The sequence below is a fragment of the Miscanthus floridulus genome, chromosome 13, assembly GCF_019320115.1.
Source record: "Miscanthus floridulus cultivar M001 chromosome 13, ASM1932011v1, whole genome shotgun sequence".
NCBI classification, from domain to species: Eukaryota; Viridiplantae; Streptophyta; class Magnoliopsida; order Poales; family Poaceae; genus Miscanthus; species Miscanthus floridulus.
The window spans coordinates 30,378,715-30,393,310 of NC_089592.1; positions in this window are offsets into that span (position 1 = coordinate 30,378,715).

Consider the following 14,596-nt stretch of genomic DNA (forward strand, 5'->3'; position numbering starts at 1 on the left):
CATCCACTCTTGATCCATCTCTACACAAAAAATACTGAGATAGTGAAAGGTCCTAATATGGCTAGAGGGGGGGTGAATAGCCTATTTAAAAATCTACAAATCAACTAGAGCAATTTGATTAGTATGACAAATAGCGTAATGCAAACTTGCTCTAGCTCTACAAGGGTTGCAAGCCACCTATCCAACAATTCTAGTTGCAATGATTACTTAGGCACACAAACTTGCTATGTAATTACTCACTAAGAGCTCTCAACCTTGCTACTCTAAAGAGCTCAACTAGATGAATATGAATAATAAAGCAAGCTCTCAATTCTAATTACACTAAAGAGCTTGTGTCAACTAGTTTGCAAGAATGTAAATAAGTGAGTAGAGTGATTATACCGACGTGTAGGGGATGAACCAATCACAAGATGAATATATAGCCAATCACCGGGAGAATGCCAAAGACAAGAGACAATCGATTTTCACCCGAGGTTCACATGCTTGCCAACACGCTACGTCCCCGTTGTGTCGACCAACACTTGGTGGTTCGGCGGCTAAGAGGTGTTTCACAAACCTCGTCCACATGATTGGACACCGCAAGAACCGACCCACAAGTGAGGTAACTCAATGACACAAGCAATTTACTAGAGTTACCTTTCGGCACTCCGCCGGGGAAGGTACAACTCCCCTCACAATCACCGAAGGCGGCCACGAACAATCACCAACTCGTGCCGATCCTTCACCGCTACTCCAACCGTCTAGGTGGTGGCAACCACCAAGAGAAACAAGCGAAATCCACAGCGCAACACGAATACCAAGTGCCTCTAGATGCAATCACTCAAGCAATGCACTTGGATTCTCTCCCAATCTCACAATGATGATGGATCAATGATGGAGATGAGTGGGAGGGCTTTGGCTAAGCTCACAAGGATGCTATGTCAATGAAAATGTGCAAGAGTTATCCCTTGAGCCTACCATGGGGCTATAAATAGAGCCCCAATCAAATAGAGCCGTTGTACCCTTTCACTGGGCAAAACACGCTCTGACCGGACGCTCCGGTCATACTGACCGGACGCTGGCCCTCAGCGTCCGGTCGCCCGATGGATGCCACGCGTCACCGGCTTCAAACGCTGTTCGTCAGATTTCAACGACTACGAAGCTGACCGGACGCTCCGGTCAAAACTGACCGGACGCTAAAGCCCCAGTGTCCGGTCGTTTCCAGTAAGCTCCCCGAGGCATGTTTTTTCGACCGGACGTGTTCGGTCCACCTTGACCGGACGCAGCCAGCGTCCGGTGCTCAACCCTTAGCCACTGTGCAGACCTGTCAGTTTGACCGGACGCAGAAACCAGCGTCCGGTGCATCTCAGGTCCAGCGTCCGGTGCAACACCGAAACTGGCGATCTCTCTGCCAGCTCGACCGGATGCAGCCTTTCAGCGTCCGGTCGCTGAGTGACCCAGCGTCCGGTCAGTAGACCGACGCCAGCATCATTTCGACCAACTCCATTTCAACTCTAACTTCTTCACCCTTACTCAAATGTGCCAACCACCAAGAATTTTGCATCCGGCGCAATAGAAAATAGACATTTTATTTTTCCAAAAGCGCCGAATCCCACCTCGCAAGCTCGGCGGGAGGGAGAGAGGGACCCAAACCCATCTCAACCCTGCAAACACCTTGTGCACATGTGTTAGCATATTTTCACAAATATTATCAAGGGTGTTAGCACTCCACTAGATCCTAAATGCATATGCAATGAGTTAGAGCATCTAGTGGCACTTTGATAACCGCATTCCGATACGAGTTTCACTCCTCTTAATAGTACGGCTATCTATCCTAAATGTGATCACACTCACTAAGTGTCTTGATCACTAAAACAAAATGGCTCCTACATTTTATACCTTTGCCTTGAGCCTTTTGTTTTTCTCTTTCTTCTTTTCCAAGTTCAAGCATTTGATCATCACCATGCTATCACCTTTGTCATGATCTTCATCATTGCTTCATTACTTGGAGTAGTGCTACCTATCTCATAATCACTTTGATAAACTAGGTTAGCACTTAGGGTTTCATCAATTAACCAAAACCAAACTAGAGCTTTCAGATAGTAATTACAAAGAATTAATAAGAAATCGAGCTTCATGAACAACAATTGTAGCTCAAAAGTACTATTTTTGGAAAACATTATTGTACACTAATTATTGAAAAATTGAAATTGGCAGCCCCGGCCCTATAAATTGAAAATCGTAGTAAAAACAATTATTGCACAATATTATAGAACAACTATTCTACTCTACTTCTAAGAACTAATTATAGCATCATATACTAACAATGATGATCTTGACCACCATGGAATAATTAGCTAGGAATTTAAATGTGTTCATAGACACCAACCTTTTAGATGATGGATTCACCACAATTTGAGTCTGGCACAAATGTCCAATTGGAAAAGTGCTCTCTAGAATGGAGAAAGAACTAGAATGAGAATCAAGCAATGTAGCCATCAAAACGAAGCTAATTAAGCAACAAAATCAAAGGAGTCGATGTTTGTTACTAACCTTACAGCAAAAAGATCAAGCCATTCTTCAAAATCCAAGCACTAGCTTCATAGTGAAGAGCAGCCGCAACAATGGAGGGAATGGTCCAAACACGTGCCTCTATTCTTGGGATGGAAGAGAGGAGAAAGGAGAGGACGGCTGTAGCCTTTTTGTGTTGTAGGCTTATCATCGTCGGTTTTTGGCTAGAACCGACAGTGATAGAGCCCAATCACTGTCGGCTCTTGGCTTAAACCGGTAGTGATGAGTGCTCGCCAAAACACTGCCGGTTCAAGCCACAAACCGGCAGTGATGTGGTCCTTCACTGCCGATTTTAGCCCAGCCCCAATCATTTTTTTCATTTTTAAGCTCATAACCGGCAGTGAAGGTACATCACTACCGGTTCTCACAAATCCGGCAGTGATGATGCCGACAGTGATGTGCAAATCTGGCGTAGTGAACCACAGTTGGAAATATATCATGGTAAAAGAAAGTTGGTGGGTAGCAACTTTGAAATTTCTAGTGGGTAGTGGGTAGCATGCACAATGGGGTCGCCTTATCTCCAAGGGCAAAGTTGCGTTGTGTATCAGGGAAAATGCAAACCTCCCTCCCCCTCACCCTATATGTTTATAGTTAGTTTGATTAAAATTCCACACTACAAGAAATGTGCCATCTTTTGATATTTGATATATGTCATAATACCTGAAAAATAAGTCACCATTTGTGACACCAAGTTGACAAAAAATCAAATGTCAAAAGATGAGCATCTTTAACTACAACTTTTGACATTTAGGTGTTCATGTCATAACATTATGACATTGACTTTGAAAGTCAAAAACATTTGTGACTTCTGATTATGTCACAACTTCTTAGGACAAATGAATTCAGCCCGTTTAAGCCTAATTTTTTATTTACATTCTGTAAGAAAAATGGACCCTAGGCCCATTTACTTAGGATTTTGGTGTTTGATGACTAACACAACCAAATAGGACTAATGAATTTGCAAGTGATTGTTTTATAGTCCAATAGGGTTTAAGACGTGACTTGGACGAAGGTGACGTGATGATCCGATGATCAACACCATAAGCAAGACCATAGGAGCACAAGAGAAGACCCAAAATATCAAGCAAAGTCCAAGCACGAAGATAGGAACCAAGCCATACATAAGATCACGAAGAAACAAGCTGACAGAGGTGACCGGACGCTGGAGGAAAGTGACCGGGTGCTCTAATCAAGAGGCTCGGCAATAGCAGGCGTCAGCAGCAGCGACCGGATGCTGGTAGCAAATCGACTGGATGTAGAACTGCAGCGTCTGATCGAGTACAGAAAGGTTCTAGAGCGGCGAAATTGTGACCGGACACGTCCAGTGGCATGTGACCGGACGCTGGCAGCGTCCGATCTGTTGATCGTAGCTCTAACGGTCGGGATGACCGGACGCGTTCGGTTAGGACGTGATCAGCGTCCGACCAGTAGCAGAAAAGCAGGATTTTGTCCCAACGGCTACTTTCTCAGTGGGGCTTATAAATATAACCCCCAACCGACCAAATAAGAGGTGTGGAGCTAAGGAAATATATCAAGGCTATTGATACACCATTTTAGTGATCTCTACTTGCATAATGCTTAGTGATTCATTAGGTTATTATCATAGGTGCTTTGCAAAGTGCTTAGGTTGATTAGACCACCGCTTATGCGCTTGCTATAGATTTAGGCCTAGTGTTTAGTGAGGTTTGCATATCTCTTACCACTCGGTGCTTGCATGCACCATTGTAGTACATTGGAGGGGCTTGTAGTCTTGTGAGATCACACCAACCGCGTTTGTGGTGTGGCCGCCACCGTGTACCGGAGGGAACAAGGCCCGTGGCATTTTGGCTGGAAGCTTGATAGTGAAGACGACGGGGAGCATCTAGGAGAGGCTTGCCGAAAGGCACGTTGGAGACAACTTGCACGTGGGGAAGGACCGAGGCTATCCACGGAGTTACTCGACCAAAAGCTTGGCCCTTGCGAGGGATTCCTTGTGAGGGGCTCCAACGAGGACTAGGGGGGAGCTTGTGTGCTTCTCGATACCTCGGTAAAAATACCAGAGTCGTCGACGGGAGTTTGCATATCTCTGCCTTGCTCTTTAGCTTCCATATTTACAATGATTGTATTGCACCTTTTGCGATTGAGATAGCAACACACTAGTAAAATCGTAGTTGCACATTTAGATAGTTTATATTTTGCATAGGTTTTGCTAAGGTTAGAAAAAGAGGCCATAGTTTAGAGTTAGAATTTTAAGTTGCCTAATTCACCCCCCCAACCTCTTAGGCGTCACGGTCCCCTTCAAGTGGTATCAGAGCCGGTTGGCTCAATTTGGACCTTTGGCTTAACCGTCGTTGAGTTGACGCTATTTAGAGTGGTTGTGATGGATACCTCTAGGCCTCCGCACTTTGATGGCACTAACTTCCCTTACTATAAACCTAGAATGGTGTGTCACCTTGAGGCGGTTGATTTGGGTGTTTGGAGAGTCACTCGTGACGGATGAAACCCATTAAGAATCCCAATAAACCCACAAAGAGTGAAGAAAAGGAAATACATTTAAATACTAGAGCCAAGAATTGGTTGTTTGAATCATTTAGCATGGATGTGTTTAACCAAGTATTCACTTTAAATACGGCACATGAAATTCGGTTAAAACTTCAAGAGCTCCATGATGGCACATCTAATGTTCTGTAGCAAAAACATTGTCTAGCTAAACAAAATTTTGATTCCTTTACAATGAATGATGATGAGCTTGTTCATGATATGTATTCTCGTTTGAATCTAATTGTCAATGAGCTTCATTCAATAGGATTAACAAAGCTAGATGATGCGGACATTGTGAGGAAGATCATCTCTGTGCTACCACAAAAGAAATATGCAAGCATCATCACCATCCTTCACAACATGGAGGACTTGAGCACCATGACCCCAGGCATAGTCATTGGCAAGATAGTGGCATTTGAAATATCACGTAAGATGGGTCAAGAAGATACCTCTTCATCAAGCAAAGGCAAAGCTCTTGCATGTACCGAGAAAAAGAAGATGAAGGGCAAGCAAGTTGAGACAAGCTCAAGCTCCTCAAGTAAAGATGAAGAAGAAGATGAGGACGTTGATGATGATGATGATGAAGATTCAAGTGATGATGATCAATCTTCCTCCTCCACCTCCGACCTTGATGAAGAATCAATCAAACTAATCAACAAGGTGAAGAAGATAATCCAAAGGCTCAATGTCAAGGGTGTGCTCATCCAAATTCTAGATCTCATTTTTACCAATCAAATAAATGAGCAAAAAAAATGATGCTATGAATGCGGCGAGTTGGAGCACTTTGTGGAAGTTTATCCAAACAAGCCCACACCCAAGACAAAGAAGAAGGCATGTAAGAACCAAGCCCTCACATCAATAAGGTCATGGGATGATTCTTCAAGTGAAGAAGAACAACATCACAAGAGGCGAGGCCGTAAGCACTCATCATTAAGCTCTTCTTGTGTGTGCCTTATGGCATGAGGTAATGAAAGCTCATCCTCTAGTGAGAGTGATAGTGACGATGAAATGCCTTCTTATGATGAAATTGTGCAACAAAATCTTAATTATGCTAAAGTTTGCACTAGTCAACAAAAGAAGCTCAAAAATTAAAAGAAAAGCTAGATAGTTCACAAGAAGCATACAAAACTTTGCTTGAACAATATGAGAACTTTGCTAATCTCAATGTTGAACTATCTACTAAAATTGAGCAACTTGAGGCTAGTGCAACAACAAATGCATGCACAATCAATGATGAGCAACTTGTAAAGAAAAATGAAAAATTAAAAGAAAAGTTAGTTAGATCACAAGATGCTTATAAAAGTTTGCTTGCTAAAATGGAAACCATGTGCAAACATTCTGATGATCTAACTATTAAAGTTGCTAATATTGAAGCCGTTGGTACAACCCCCACCAAGGCATCTAAAAAGAAAAGTTCCATCTTTAACATACCTAAAAAGGATGTCTCTACTTCTTGTAATGATTTATGTTTAGACTCATCTTTGTGCAACCAAGTGTGTGTTGAGAAAGTTGTTGTAGATACATGCATAAAAGAGGTTGCAAAGAAGAATAAGCAACTCAAGCAAGAAGTAGCTCGCCTCACCAAGGACTTGACTCAAGTGAAAGGCAAGGCGAAGCAAGCCCAACTTCATCAAGATAACACCGTCAAGGGAGTGAAGAAGCTTGATGAAAGACAAACCAAGGTTTGCTACGTGTGCCACAAGGAAGGTCACAAGTCCTATGAGTGCAAGGTGAAGAATGGGGGAGGAGCAAAGAAGAAAGAGAAAAAGCAAACAAGCAAGCTCTCAAACACCTACACCAACAAGGTGGACAAGAAGGCCTCCACACCATACTTGTTAAAGAAGAAAAATGACAAGGTGGTGGCCATCAAGGTGAACAAGCAAGCCAACAATGGGATCAAACGCTTTTGGGTGCCAAGGAGATCATTTCCAACATGAAGAGCACCAAGAAGGTTTGGATCTCTAAAGGGAAGTGAGAAGTCCAATGGACATCGGAAAATTTGGAGACTTGGCAAAGTATGGGTGCATTTCATGGGGTGCATCATGATGGACAAAATCATTGCCAAGTGGGTTAGTGAATACTATGGACCCAAAATTCTCCTTCCCATGTTAGGTAACTAGATTCCATTTCCTTCAAGTAGTATCAATTTGCATTTTCTACAAGTGGTATTTCTTACGAATTGGTATCTTTAAGCATCTAGTTACTTTTCATGCCTATGTTTGCATTTGCATGCTTACATCTTTTGTCATGCATACACTAGGTATATCTTATGGTAGACTTGCTCGGTTTCATTCTTAACCCTTAGAGCAAACCTATATAGTTTAAAATTGTCTAGGAGCACGGCACATAGCTTGTCTTACAATTGTTCATCTAATATGTGCCAAAGTCTAAATTATAGATAATTTCTCACAAATATAGCCTTCAAAAATGACTCTCACATTCATGTGATGTCATCTTTCAAGTGGTATTTTTAATTCTAAAATCAATGTGCATGTTTCCTACAAGTATTTTATACTTGCGTGCACAAATTTAGGGGGAGGTTACTCTACAAGTTGGATACTTTGATACTAACACTTTTTCAAGCTTATCATTGCTGTAGTAGTCTCATTGCAAGGAAAATAGAGTCCTCAGAGTTAAGCATCATACTTTAAATATCCACCACCTATTACAAGTGGTAGAAATCAAATTGGTTTCCACATGTGGTATTTCTAAACCGATATCATCACGTTGATTTCATTTTGATATTTATATGCTTTCTCCATGCATTATATAGATTAAATTCCCTTGAGCAATAATTTGCCAATTATGCATATGCTTTGCCTTCTACCATATGTATGCATATATTTAGGGGGAGCTTAATCTATACAATGTGATAGTCAAATTTTATGACATATTCCACTCTACACATAAAGGATCACAAAGTTTGACCCTTCCTTGTGCTACTAATGTCTTCCTTTTCAGTGTTTGATTCCAAAGGGGGAGAATTTAGAGGACCAAAAGCAAGCATTATCTTGTAGAACCAAAAGCTATATCATAATAATTTACATGTGGTAATGGTCTACAAGTGGTAATGATCCAAGAAAGGGAGGATAGTGGATTATGGATTACTCTATGTAATTGGGAAAATTTGTAGGAAGCAAGGCTTAAATCCATAATGCCACATGGGGACATTTGCAAGGGCAAGATAAGTTTTCATATGGTATCCATTTAGTTTTACAAGTAGTATCTTTTAGCATCATATGACCTTGCCCTTGCATTGCATCCTAGCATGTAGGTAGTTTTCAAAATTCAAAATTCTATTATTTGCTTGCTTTGGTCGTGTTGTCATCAATCACCAAAAAGGAGAGATTGTAAGGAAAATGGATCCTAGGCCCATTTACTTAGGAATTTGGTGTTTAATGACTAACACAACCAAATTGGACTAATGAATTTGCAAGTAATTGTTTTATAGTTCAATAGGGTGCAAGACGTGACTTGAATAAAGGCGACGTGGTGATTCGATGATCAACACCATAAGCAAGACCCAAGTAGCACAAGAGAAGACCCAAAATATTAAGCAAAGTCTAAGCACGAAGATAGGAACCAAGCCGTATGCAAGATCACGAAGAAACGAGCTCACAGAGGTGACCGGACTCTAGACCGGATGCTAGAGAAAAGTGACCGGACGCTCCGATCAAGAGGCTCGGCAACAGCAGGTGTCAGCAGTAGCAACCGGACGCTAGACCAGATGCTGGTGGCAAATCAACTGGATGCAGAACTGTAGCGTCCGATCGAGTACAGAAAGATTCCAGAGCGGCGAAATTGCGATCGGACACGTCCGGTGGCATGTGACCGGACGCTGGCAGCGTCCGATCAGTTGATCGTGGCTCTAACGGTCGGGACGACCAGACGCGTCCGGTCAGGACGTGATCAACGTTCGGTCAGTAGCAGAAAAGCGGGATTTCGTCCCAACGGCTACTTTCTCAGTGGGGCTTATAAATGCAATCCCCAACCGACCAAATGAGAGGTGTGGAGCTGAGGAAACATATCAAGGGTGTTGATACACCATTTTAGTGATCTCCACTTGCATAGTGCTTAGTGATTCATTAGGTGATTAGCGTAGGTGCTTTACGAAGTGCTTAGGTTGATTAGACCACCGCTTATGCACTTGCTCTAGGTTTAGGCCTAGTGTTTAGTGAGGTTTGCATACCTCTTATCACTCGGTGCTTGCGCGCACCATTGTTGTACATCGGAGAGGCTTGTAGTTTCGCGAGATCACACCAACCACGTTTGTGGTGTGGCTGCCACCGTGTACCGGAGGGAACAAGGCCCGCGGCGTTTCGGCCGAAAGCTTGATAGTGAAGACGGTGGGGAGCTTCTGGGAGAGGCTTGCCGGAAGGCACGTCGGAGACCCACTTGCACGTGGGGAAGGCCCAAGGCTATCCACGGAGTTACCTAACCGGAAGCTTAGCCCTTGTGAGGGATTCCTTGCGAGGGGCTATAACGAGGACTAGGGGGAAGTTTGCGTGCTTCTCGATACCTCGGTAAAAATACCAAAGTCGTCGACGGGAGTTTACATATCTCTACCTTTCTCTTTAGCTTCCAGATTTACATGGATTGTATTGCACCTTTTGCGGTAGAGATAGCAACACAGTAGCAAAACCGTAGTTGCACATTTATATAGTTTATCTTTTGCATAGGTTTTGCTAAGGTTAAATAAAGAGGTCATAGTTTAGAGTTAGAATTTTAAGTTGCCTAATTCATCTCCCTCCTAGGCATCATGGTCCCCTTCAACATTCAAATTTGCATTCTCAGCCCATGCTTTTAGGCCTAGCCCGTCATATTTTCTGTTTCTAGGCCAGCCCAAACAGACATAATCCAAATTTAAAAATAAATAAGCAAGCATATGTTTATTCAAATAGCATAACAACCAGGTTACAAAGTCTTACATCATGATCATTACATTCATCACCAAATTTAGCTCAACAAAAGTGACCAACTCATAATATCCACAGATCAATGTCGTACATCCTCAGATCGGTTCAGGTTATAATAGATGACTAAAATAATACCAAAAGCTCATGTTAATCACCAAAATCACACCGACACAGCTAGAACTTCACAGAACTAGAACCTCACTGCCACAAGTCTGTCCATATCAAAATGACATGAAAAGACAGCCATCTCCCAAGCTTCAGAACTTACTGAATCATCAATATTGCACAATGCAATCCTCGTCAAGCCTGCATAAACTGCATGAGATAAGCAAGCAACACACATTCAGATATAGAATTTTTCAATATTAGTGTTTCACAAAATCTTTTTTAAGTAAAAAATATTCTGTACTTGTTATTGTTTTCCATGGATAGAAATTTTAAATAGAGTTTCACAAAAAGATAAGAAATTTTCATAGTGCAGCTCTACTCTTTATATTTTACAGCAACTTATTCTGAACCAAAATAAGGGAAACAGTAAACGGTAACTATGCCTGAGCAAAATCGAACAGAATTTCATTACTAAAATGTGAGAAACTAACACTAGCTTTACTTCTCTAGTTTTGTAATGTCCGTCGACTATCTACAAGTCAAACACACAAGTACAAGAGAATAGTACAAATTCTGTTTGACTTTTTAGAGCAGCTATATGATTGCAAAGGGAACAAGGGAATGGGACAGAATGCTACCAGATGACCAGACATGGTGTCATGTTGCTGGCAGGTTGTTTTAGTATTTGAGCAACGTTTGCCATTGCATCTGAGTCCACTAGCCATTGCCATAACTGAAAAATCCAGCAAGTATGGCTTAAAATTTTGTAAACTTTTTAAAACCAGAGGTAGATACCTATGCATTAACACGATAATAAAATGCTGATCAAAAGCATTGTTTAGTTAGTCCAATTAGTCCAAACTACTGCTATACCAGTTAATCGAAACAACAGTCATATGTTTTTCAATCTGCAGAAATTCTTTCCAGCCAATCGCTTGAATATAATGAAAATTGAACCCTTTACATGAGAAGCAACAGTCACTTGCTGAAGTAAAAAATCAGCCAAAAAGGCACTTTGCATGTGTACTTCTGGAAGAAATCAAGCAAGAAACCAGATAGCTGATCTACAAATACAATCAAACAAACTTTTGCAGCTAGCACTAAAAGTCTAGAAGCATCATCTAAAACAGAGAGATATCATCCGCTCTCACCTTGACATGCCAAGCTAGCAGTTCGTTTTATTGTATGAAATGACTTGCTCAAGCTAATTAATCATCACAGAATCTCAATAAAAATAAGGTATATTCTACTCCCCCTGAATATAAAACTCAAGTACTATATTTGTAAAGTAAGGTAAACAATAAATCAAGTTTAGTATGTTCTATACTAGGTCACCACAAATATTATATATAGAGATATTTTCTATGAGGCTGAGAAAAAAGTGCCGAAACTAAATTCGACACAGACTGAAGGAGGTGATCTAGGAAAAAAAATTTACTTGTTTTAGAATTTTTTGGAAAACAAAAGCTAACAATGTCAATTCAAAATCATAGCTTTCTTTAAACTTGTGATTTTTATTTGGCTTATTACACCTGGGCTAGCGTGCGAAAAAATAAAAAATAGAACTAGGCTAGAAAGAATTTTGATCCATTTTAAAACATGAGTAAAACTTGGACCAAGTGGGCCGAATATATTTGTATATGACATAACAAAGATTTCCATCGAATGGAATTGAAGTAACTTTACGCCTTTTTTGTGACATCCATCTTGTTTCATCACTAAATCAAAATGCATAAAAAACGTCATAAACTAATTAACTTAGTGTCATTTTGATCGAATGTCATACCGTAAATGTCATAAGATGACACATGTCTTGTAGTGCCAACATATATATACATCCCCTTTGAAATATGTCTATGCACCTCCTCTAATCTGATATAGTTTTACCACTGCTTATCTCTACCTTAAGGACTCACTCTCACCTTTCTCGTCTCCTTATCTTCAACTCCCCTCCTCTCTTTCTCAATCTTATCTCCTCCATGAAACCACCCCTACCTTCCTCTCTGTCCCTTCCCCTATTAGTTGAACATGGCAACCAACGAGAGCCCACACCTCACGCCAGTGGCGCACACATTAACCTCGTTCATTGGTTCGTCATAACCGGATACCGGCCCGGACCAGACCCAGCAGGAACCATCAAACACACTACACGTGGGTTGCATCGGTCTGCGGGTTTACTCGAGAAACCCGCTTGACCAGGCATTTAACAAGGAAAGAAAAAATCACGGTCCTCCTCGCTAGTCTGAACTCGGCGGCGGCAGGGAAGACAAAGGTCATCGCCTCTTGCCGGAGATCTCTCTCCATCGAATTGCTCGCTTCAGCCTTCAATCTCTACGCTGGGCCCCGCAAATTCTTTACGACACTCTTGAGATCTCTCCCTCTCTGGATTCACTACACCACAACATTAAGATTAGCGATGGACGGTCTGACACTAAAAACGGCTACAGCGACAGACAGTCTGACGCTAAAAAATTATAGCGATGGACTTCTGCAGACGCTGTAAGTCCTATCGCTAAACATCTTTAGCGTCAGACAGTACTTTTAGCGTCAGACAGTCCGTTGCCCTAAATTTTTTTTAGCGATAGATAGTCTGCTGCTACTCTTTAGCGACAGATAGTCTGCTGCTACTCTATAGCGACAGACAATTTGAAGTTACAAATGTTTTTAGCGATAGATGGTTTGACGAGATCATTTAAATGCATTTAAAAAAATAAAAGACCATTTGGTTGTAAATTAATATAAAAGTAACATCATTGTGCACATTTCTCATATAAATAGATTCATTTATGACCAAGTCCAAACACTCATAGAGGAACTAAAGAAGATACACTACAACAAAGTGACTTCTGATGAATGACTCATGGCCCGGACCAAGCAATATGCTATCGTAAGGAAAAAACATTTATCTACACTAGAAGAGAACTTGTTAGATCACTGTGGTCAGCCTTCAAACCAACTCGACTGCTCAGCAAGTAACAAGGCCTCAAGTTCTTCTCTCCGTTTCTCCTGCTCCTGAAACACCATACAAATCGAGGAAAAGCGGAAAGATGAGCTGGCAGTGATGGTGTACACAACAAAAATTATGCATGTACCATAATCTTATAGTGTATCTACTTTTCTAAGGACAAAAGAGCAGTTTTTTTCTAACTAGCACTGAAAACATAAATCAAGAAGGTAGTATGCCTAACGGTTTCCAACAGAGAGGATAATACAGTTGGATCAGACTTGTCTTTTTCCTTTGTTGATCAGTTATGATAATAAGAACTTCAACAGAAAACCAAGCGGTAACAAGATTAAACTACCAGCCATGAAATACCCCAAGTTCAACCAGTAATCTGCAATGCAATATCCGGCCTAACTTGGCTAGCAGTAGAAAAGTGCGATCAGCGAAGAAAACATATGTTAATAAAGAATTACCTGCAGATTTCTTACTACTAGGAGTAAGACTCCCAAAACTTGGTTTAGCCAATTCCTCATGTTTAGGATAATGAACTAAGGAGACTCGCCGTGAAATCTTCCCCACTGTATTCCATTTGTTTGTCAGTGTGAAAAATATTTGCATAAAAAAGAGCATACAACATGAATAACAGGTTAGAAAAGCCAAAATAGTGCCTCTAACACAAGAAGGTGATGGGTATTTTCCTCTAGTATTGCCAAAACCATTATAAGCAGAGTATGTTTATCTTTAGCTCTGTTTTCTTTATGGGCTTCATTAGAAAAAATATTAAACATAATAATTACATTTACTACAGATGTCACACACCAACTTAAGAAAGAGAATATTGATTTAGACTAATTTCCATGTTTTACATGATCAAATGATAGCAGTGGCGGATCCAGAATTCAAAAACATGTGGGGCCAGGTGGCCCCACAGGTTATACATAGATCTGCCACTACATAGCTTCCATGCCAGTTGTTTTCATGATCGGGTCGAACTATATGCCATGTGGAATAGCACTGATTCATCATAATTACAACAATAAAGGCTGACATATTCTCATAAGTTGGCAGGTATATGATCCAACTTCCACACTTCGACTGTTATATTCAACAACATATCCCAAGATATTACTTTGTCTCAGTTGCTATCCTTCAATAAACAGAGAACTATAAGTGTGCCTTATCTCTATGTAGACACTTTGAGATAATAATCTTTCAAAGATGGGAATCATGTCCTGCTTCTCCTCTTCCTATTTCAGTATGTTCCTTAAAGATCAAAACCACCCAAACTAGTGCACTACCATGGTAACACAGCGGGAAAAAAATATTTCCAAAACTCAATATGACTTTACATATAATATTTTTTTTATTGTAGCAGAAGGGCCATTATATTAACAATATACAAGAAACAGTAATTGATGCTTCAGCCAATGGCAAGAAACAAACATTGAGAGCAAGCCATCAAATGCAATGCCCATATGGCCTGTAAAACTAACCCAAGAAACAAAAAATGAAGACATGTAGCACTATTTTAATAACATTTTTATCTAATGGAAGAGGC